Source organism: Mobula birostris, chromosome 4, assembly GCF_030028105.1.
Source record: "Mobula birostris isolate sMobBir1 chromosome 4, sMobBir1.hap1, whole genome shotgun sequence".
Taxonomy (NCBI): Eukaryota; Metazoa; Chordata; class Chondrichthyes; order Myliobatiformes; family Myliobatidae; genus Mobula; species Mobula birostris.
This window is the reverse complement of record NC_092373.1, coordinates 141,466,087-141,475,496: the sequence shown is the minus strand read 5'-3', so window position 1 is coordinate 141,475,496 and position 9,410 is coordinate 141,466,087. Positions and strand designations below refer to the sequence as shown.

The window sequence follows — 9,410 nt, the reverse complement described above, 5'->3', positions numbered from 1 at the left end:
GACTTGATACAGCAATGTTAATGAGACGTTTCCAGACGTACAAAGTCTTTGACAATTGGCCACCATTAAGCTGTGAGGTGTCACAGTCAGCATTTGGGCTTGTTGTTATAACATCATAAGTGTAGCACGCTGCAGTCTTATTGACCAGTTTGAGCAGGCTTTGCAAACTATATAAACACTCAAGGATCTGTTTATAAAAGTGCAGAGCTACCATAAAAAAAATAAGTCAAATTCCACGAAATGTTGGAACATTGAGGTAGTCTGTGTGTACTGCACAAATAGAAATGTCTAATCATATTTAGGCTTGGGCTGATAAATGGCAAGTACTAGATGCAATTATTTCAAGCAATCTCTTGACATTTAATGACGTTATTGTTATCAAGTCCACAAATGTAAATGTCCTTGAATTTGCCTTTGAACAAAAGCTGAATTAATTTAGCCAGTGTATTGTTGTGACTGACTAATCCCACCAGTGTTCAAAGTTCTTTTAAGACACAAGTGAGGATTTTGAAGGAATCCTCTCCATTTATTTGGGTTAGTGCAGTTGGGGAAACTGAGCACTATCCCCCTGGGCAAAGCAGTGGCTTTCATTGACACCTCACCCAACACTAAATATTCACTCTTCTTTCTACCATCAGGGCAATGTGATTGAAGTATACCCTATCTATCAAATTCATTGCTTTGATTTACCCAGAATACAAAGGACAACAAAGATTTTGCTTCCTGAGTACTTTTGGGTGTATGTTATGGATTTTGGGCTGCTGATCATAAAAATGACCATGAAATTTCCCGATCATGCTCCTTTTTTTTGGGATGGACCATACAGTATTTGTTATTTCAATTCGTAATTCAAGTCAGAATAACCGATGCCAAGATTAAGGAAGACATCTTTGTTGGTCCACAAATCAAACAGGAGTCAGCAATGATAGGCAATTCAAAGAACTAACAAGAGAAAAATCTGCAGATGCTGGAAATCCGAGCAACACACACAAAATTCTGGAGGAACTCAGCAGGCCAGGCAGCAACAATGGGAAAAAGTACAGTCGACGTTTCAGGCTGAAATGCTGTGGCAGGATCCTTTGGGTCAAAGCGTCGACTGTACTTTTTTCCATAGATGCTGCCTGGCCTTCTGAGTTCCTCCAGCACTTTGTGTATGCAATTCAAAGAGCTTCTAGTGGGACCAGAGAAAAATCGCATGGAAGGCATTCAAGGATGTTGTTGAAAATTTTTTGACAGCTGCAGAGCACCAAACTATGTGCACCTGGTTGACAACTTGCTTCAAACATACAAAACCATGAAGTGCAACATGTCACTAAAGATTCATTTAGACTTCTTCCCTACAAATCTTGGTGCTGTCCGTGATGGACATGGTAAAAGATTTCACCGGGACAATCCATTAAAGGAGAACCTGTATCAGGGCAACTGGAATCTATCAGTGCTGGTTAATTATTGTTGGATACTTACATGAGAACACTCAGACACTGAGTATCAATGAAAATCATCAAGACATTTTAGCCTAGTTGAACTATTGCAAAGTGTTCGTACCGTTATGCAATTAAACACATTATATTCCATAAAAACAAAAAAAGTACAGCAGAGATCACAGAGGGGAGGCAGTGAGAGAGGGTTTACGGTGAAGGGAAGGTTTAAACTTCCTCAGGGTAGGCCTCCCTGGAAGAGGCTTCACAGTGTAATAATCAAATCACAAACAAGAGAAAATCTGTAGATGCTGGAAATCCAAGCAACACACACAAAGTACAGGATGAACTCAGCAGGTCAGGCAGCATCTATGCAGGAGCCATCCTGCCGAAAGGTCTCGGCCCAAAACACTGACAGTACTTTTTTCCATAGGTTCTGCCTGGCCTGCTGAGTTCCTCCAGCATTTTGTACGTGTTGCTTATATTCCATAGAAGTTAATTTTGTTCAAATTTCTATGTGATACAAGAAGTCTGAAAATATATGTGGTCAGCTTCAAGCGGTCTATCATAAAAAAAATTCTGAGTAAGCAACACCTTCAAAAAAATTTGTTGTCGGAGTTTTCTGAGAGGATATCCAAAATCCATGACTTCCCAAGCAGGAGGACAAAGACAGCAGATGCAGGAGAACATCACCATCTACAGGCTCCCCACCAAGTGACTTCTTTTAATCAAGCATTGCTATTTTAGATGGGCACAAACAAACTGTGTGTTTCCCACTACTATGAGAGAGCTCGGTTTTGTCCCTTGTAAAAATGCCACATATATAAATAGCCTTCATTCTAAAGCATTCATGCCAAATTATTGGTACAAAAAACTGGGATTCTATATAACAGTTTGGGATTGATATTTATAAAAGGATTCAATTAATGTGAACAAGTCCTATTGGAAACTATAGAATAAACTTAGCTTCACTTTGTTATGTGCATGGAAAGCTACAAGAAGCACAATATTGGGAACCAATGCTTTAGATTTAGAGGAGGGCATTGACATAGAACATAGAAATTTAAAGCTCATTACAAGCCCTTCGGCCCACAATGTTGTGCTACTCTAGAGACGGCCGAGAATTTCCCTAGCGCATAGCTCTCTATTTTTCTAAGCTCCATGATCCTCTTAAAAACCCTATTGTATCCTTTTCCACCACTGCCACCAACAGTGCATTCCATGCACCCACCAATTTCTGTGTGAAAAACTTACCCCTGACAACCTCAGGGTACCTATTTCTAAGCACCTTAAAACTATGCCCCCTTGTGTTAGCCATTTCAGTCCTGTGAAAAAGTCTCTGACTATCCACATGATCAGTGCCCCTCATCATCTTATACACCTCTATCAAGTTACTTCTCATCCTCCGTCGCTCCAAGGAGAAAAGGCCAAGTACGCTCAACCTATTCTCATAAGATACACCCTACAATCTAGGCAAGATCCTTGTAAATCTCCTCTGCACTCTCTCTATAGTATCCATTTCTTTCCTGTAGTGAGGTGACCAGAAATGAACACAGTACTCCAAGTGGGGTCTGACCAAGGTCTTATGTAGCTGTAACATTACTTCACAGCTCTTGAACTCAATCCTATGGTTGATGAGTGCCAACACACCATACGCCTTCTTAACAACACTGCCAACCTGTGTGTTGAATGTCTTGTGAACACGGACCCCGAGATCTCTCAGATCCTCTACACTGTCAAGAGTCTTACCATTTATATTATATTCTGTTTCAAATTGGACCTACCAAAATGTCAGGGATTTTGGCCTGAAACGTCGACTGTACCTCTTCCTAGAGATGCTGCCTGGCCTGCTGCGTTCACCAGCAACTTTGGTGTGTGTTGCTTGAATTTCCAGCATCTGCAGAATTCCTCGTGTTTGCATGACTATGACTATGACTTTGGAGCGAAGGCTCCCAAGTTCGAATCCAAGTTGGACCACCCCCCAAGCATGCTTTCCATCCGTGCCGGGTTGAGCGTCAAGCTAGCCACTTGGCCTTGTTAAAAAAAAAGGTCGAGTCAGGAACGTTCATATCATGACCCAGTTAATCCGAAAGGAGACCAATCCTGACACTGCGCAGCGGAGAAGAATGGCTGACTGTCTGGTGCGACACACTAGGAAGGAATTATTCATTAAATTATGTTGTCTAAAGACTTTTGCAATACAAATTCCTACTATTTAGAGTTTACTCTTTCCTGTCTAAAAGTTGAAAGATCACAGGGTATGGCTTAAGTTATGTATTTTTTTTTCTTTTAAGTCATTGTCCTTGAATTACAAGAAGCTGACAGCACATGTGACCGTAAAACCATATGACATAGGAACAAAATTATACCATTTGGCCTGTAGATTCTGCTCCATCATCCAATCATGGCTGATTTACAGTACTGTGCAAAAGTCTTAGGCACATGTAAAAACAATTCTGTAAAGCAAAAATACTTCCAAAAATAATGAAAAGTTTCTAAATATCAAAATATTTACTATAACGAGCAGTAAACAGTAACAAAAAACTAAATCAAATCAATATTTGGTGTGCCCAAACTTTGGGGACACTGTCATGCTGTTTTATAAGAAAATCAGCTGGTAGGCTCTTTGAAGCATCTTGGAGAACTTGCTACAGTGCTTCTGCAGACTTCGGCTGTCTCGCTTGCTTCTATCTCTTCCAGGTAATCCCAGACAACCTCGGTGATCTTGAGATTAGGACTCTGCGGAGGCCATGCCATCTGCTGCAAAACTCCTTGTTCTTCTTTTTGCTGAAGGTTCTTTATGACCATGGCTGTGTGTTTGGGCCATTGTCCATCTGCAGAATGAAGTTGGGACTGATCAGAGGCCTCCCTGATGGGATAGTGTGATGGATAGGAATCTGCTTGTATGTCTCAGCATTGAGGTTTCCATTAAATCTGATCAGATCACCAATTACATTTGCAGAAGAGCAGCCCCAAACCTGCAGGGAGCCTCCACCATGCTTCACTGTTGGCTGCAGATCTGTGCAGTGCTCTTCAGCTCTTTTCTGGCCAAACTACCTTCTAATTAAGCGAAAGATTGCAAACTTTTTGACTTGTCAGTCCTGAACACTTGCTGTCATTGTCCTTGTGTTTTTATTCATAGTTGAGTCTCTTAGCTTTGTTTCCACTTCGGAAGAATGACTTTTTGGCAGCAGCTCTTCCATGAAGATAATTTCTGACAAGACTTCTCCCGACTGTAGAAGGGTATAAATGGGTTCCAGTGGTTTCTGTGAGCTTAGAGCTGATAGTAGTGCTGGACTTTTTCCAATTTAGAAGTGTCGTCAGTTAGATGTGTTTCTTGTCTGCTGTACTCTGTTTTCATGGCCAACCATTGCATTTCTGGTACTCATTCTTGCTCATTTATTTGTGTTTCTTCAAAGGAGCTTGGACAGCACATATTGAAACTCCTGTTGCTGCAAAATTTCTCCTTGGGAGAGACCGTGCAGATGCAAGATGACTACCTTGTGTCTTGTTGCTATACTCACTCTTGCCATGGTGTAAGAATTGATGATTTGAAGGTTAAACTGTCACACTCTCACCTTTCAGTTTGGTTGTCCTTCGCCCAGTTTGATTCCTTCTGCACCCATTGCTGTTTCAGTTAATCAGTTTCGTTCATTCAACTTACTATGTCATTGAACTCTAACGCCTGTTTGTTATCTTTGTTTTATCATGCACTGGGCTGTATACCTACCAATTAATCAAGTTTTTATTTGAAAAGTGGTCTTTTACTTAATATAATAGGCATCTGTTAGTCTCATCAGACCATGGATTTGCACCTTGGAAGGTTTCCAGGGTGCAAGCCTGGGCAAGATTGTATAGAAGACCGGCAGTAGCCCATGCTGCAAGTCTCCCCTCTCCACGCCACCAATGTTGTCCAAGAGAAGGGCATTAGGACCCATAGAGCTTGGCACTGGTGTCGTCGCAGAGCGGTTAAACACCTTGCTCAAGGACACAACACGTTGCCTTGGCCAAGGCTTGAACTAGCGACCATCAGATCACTAGACGAATGCCTTAACCACTTGGCCACGCGCCAACACTTTACTTAATTATTTACTTAATATGTTACTTTCTTTAATGAAATGCAAAACATTCTCTGTAACATTTAATTCTTTTGGAAAATGAATAATAAAGGGCAGAGCTACCATATAAGAGTGCAGCAAATGAATTAAAATCCTAGGAAATGTTGGAACCTAGAAGCAGTCTGTATGTACAAAAAGAAATGTCTGATTAATATAGAAATTCCTCATCTTCTCTGTTCTCAAGAGACGCCCTTGTATTTTGAGGTTGTGCCTCCAGTCCTAGACTCCTCCACTATTGGAACACCATTTCTCTCCACAGCCACTCCATCTAGGCCTTTCAATATTTTATATTTCAATGAGATCCACCTCTTTCTTCTAAACTCCAGTAAGTAACAGTCCCGAGCCATCAAATGTTCCTCTCGTGTTAACCCTTACATTCTTTCACTTATAGAGCATTGAACAGTATAGCTCAGAAATAGACCCTTTGACCCACAACGTTGTATTGAACTAACTACATTAATAATTAAATACCCAACTAAACTAATCCCTTCTGTCTCAATAATGTCCACATTTGCGTGCTTAACAAAGAGTCTCTTGTAAAATAATGCCCAGATCACAATATGTTTGCATAATGGTGATTGCTGTACAAATTCTAAATCTTTGATTTCAAGCTGTGGCAGATACGACAGATTGGTAAATTGGAAGAGGGGTCTGTGTCAGCAGATTGACCGGGTCTTTTCTCCTTCCTTTCCTTTTCGGATTTATTTTCTCCTCCAAGGTAGATATCTGTTTAAAATTGTTATTGCCATGTTTAATGGCAGAATGCTTTGTAGGCTTTATAATCCTGCTGTTCTTCTCCGCCTCTCCATGTTTATAATGAGATGCTAATTAAATTGTACAGAAGTCCTGACCCTCAGGGTCTCAGCCCAAAACATCAACTGTTTACTTTTTTCCATAGATGCTGCGTGGCCTGCTGAGTTTCTCCGGCATTTTGTGATCGTTTGTCAAATCAAGGAATTATTCCATCGAGAAAGGAATTCTGGATCTATTTATTAACTCCTCAGTCAGGGCTTCTGCATGATTTAATTGCCATCTCATTTTGACGCATTTTTTTGTGTGTTGCTTGGATTTCCAGCATCTGCAGATTTTATTGTGTTTGTGTCCTTTATTGGATGTCTGAATTACTTGAATACAGAACTTGCACATTAGATTTATGACAGTATTATGAATATATATTAAGTAGCCTTAATATGACAGCTGGCATTATGACATCCTTATCTTTTACTCTATCCCTCTACTCTATCCCTCTGTGTTTGGGTACTCATTTTGAGGTTAATCCACCAATGATCTGATGAGACATGACCTCTGCCAATTGAACCCAGTCATTATTATCATATGTGCAGTGTCGTATGACGTAGGTGATCATGGTCCCGCGACCGTGATTGTTCTTGACAAATTTTACGAATGAAGAGGCTTACCATTGCCTTCTTCTGGGCAATGTCTTTACAAGACGGGTGACCCCAGCCATTATCAATACTCTTCAAAGATTGTCTGCCTGGTGATGTACATGAGCTGCTCATATGACTATCCACCACCTACTCCATGGATTCATGTGACCCTGATTGGTGGTTTGACCAGAGTGACCTGCAGGTTAGCGGAGGGAAGTAGAGCCTTACACCTCCTTTGGTAGAGACGTATCTCCACCTTGCCACCCACATTAAACCTAGTACCCTTCCAAAAAGAACTTTGATTTTATGGTAAGACCCCAGGTGAAAACAGTGGAAATTGATCTAACCCAGAGTTTACCTATGGGATGAATACACCGGTCTTCACTTCTTTCCTGGTCCCCTTTCTAGCATCTCTGTTAAGTGTTTGATGATGTTAAAAAATCACAATTGTTATTACGTTCCAGATGATCAAACACTGATACAGTTAAGTAACATTTCTAATAGCATTTCACTGCAAATGGGTAGGAAACTTCAATAGAATCATATATTCACAATGGAGTTACAATATAGGTGAGAAACTATGAATGTTTGAACTCTGTCATTTGAAGATTTGTTGTTAAGTGCATTTTGAGCTAAAGTACAAACAATAAACAAATATATAGTGCAATTCAAGTGCAGTACCTATTTTCAGGGTTAAAGTACTCCTAATTGTTTTAAAATTAACAGCATCAGACAATTCAAATTTCTGAAGTGCGTGGATACAGAGCTTAGATATTAGCCTTATGATAGTATTATGAATATTATAGACTTGTGGATGGTCAAAAACTACAGGGAGTTTAAAGAAGGGAGAAAAAACATGACTAAAATTAATAAATGCCCATCGCTACTCAGGTCATGAATTAAACATTTGTTGTACTTCTAGATATGTGGGCCACAACTACCTTTTCTGTCCTAGCTCACATCTACTTATTTACAGTTACCTGTTCCTCCTGAGCTACACCTGTCTTGAATTTATACTGTGTCTCCTACTTTCTGGCATTCAGCACTCCTTTGTGTTCATTTTTAAGGATTTCTTTAAAGTATTTCTTCGCTTTCTCCTTGAGTAAATTAATTCCATAGTATTTGTTTAAGCAAACATATGCAGACATACATATGCTTGTTTTATGGTCACTGATGTTGGATGATCACTCTTTCAGTGCCAGTGGACATAGGAATTTATTCTAACATCAATTTGTTTAAATTGAATCTGCCAGTTGTTGTCCAAGACAACTATGTTTTTCTATCATAATATAATTTCTAAGTTTCTGCATTCAGATCCATTTCTCTTTTGCCAGTATACCATTTTGCATTGCGATTCCGAATTCTGTTCATTTACGTAAATAAGAAACAGTTGTGCTGTCAACACTGAGCCCTGAGGCAGCATATTCATCACACCCTTCCCCCCAAAACTCTGCCCTGACATAACTCCATCAACAAGAGGCATTGTATTGTACCCTGCAAGCAATTTCCTATCCATTCCGGTAAAGCTGAATCCATTCAACTTTGAGGACTGTGCATATGCCTCAACATATTCAAACAGAACATCTGATAACTTATCATTTTACTTTGCAGTGCACATACTGACTGTTGTATCTCCCTGTATTGCAATGACTACAATGTTTCTACACTGTCTGTTAAGTAACTTGCAACAATAGAAGTGTGTAAACTGAGTGACTTAAATTTTTTCGCTTGCTTTGTAGAGTTCACATTTCTGTACTTCAACCACTGTTTGCCTGAACATCAGTGTGGGTAGATCGCTTCTTGGCCTTTTGGCTAAGATCAAGTGTAGTATCTGTTCTTATCAGACCAGAAGGCGGAGGAGGAGAGTTCGCGCTGATGCAGGAGTGGATCCTAATGCTGATTGGCCTCCAATCTAACACCCCATACCAGCGACGACAGCAGTGAGGAAGAAGATGGCAGCAGCGAGCAGTACATCAGCTCGAGGCCAGGGTATCAAGAACACTGTCAGGCTGACAGTGCGAGACCGGAATGGGGGCACCGGCTTCACCCGAGAGACCTTCATCCGGAAGGTCTTGATGGAATGCTGCGGATTTACGCCTGATGACATCTACTGCGTCCAGGACTTCGCAGGTTTCTTCGATGTCACTTTCCGGCAGGCTGCAGGGTGGCAGAAGCTGTACCAGCAGCTTCAGCTGAAGGGGACAGAGGCGCCGCTGTCGCTGCTGAAAGCACAGCCCCTCTTTGCAACGGCTACGCAACAGGAAAGGACAATCACGGTGCACATGTTCAACCCGCACGTGCCAGTGGTAGATGTCCTTACGTTCCTCGCTCGGTATGTGGAGAGCGTAGGAACACCAGCGGATGTGAAGGACGGGCTGGGAATCTGGACCAGCAAACGGCAGGTGAAGGTGAAGCTGAGGTTGGATTCCAACGGCGGCATCATCCACCCCCCCTCCGTCTTCGCCATCGGAGGGAACCGAGGGTAC

The 9,410-nt window shown here is 41.2% G+C and overlaps 1 pseudogene; it reads left to right on the top strand.

Annotated features, from left to right (window-relative positions):
- Window positions 1-8,716: 8,716 nt before the first annotated feature.
- On the top strand, window positions 8,717-8,848 carry LOC140197120 (U2 spliceosomal RNA; annotated as a pseudogene).
- Window positions 8,849-9,410: the final 562 nt, after the last annotated feature.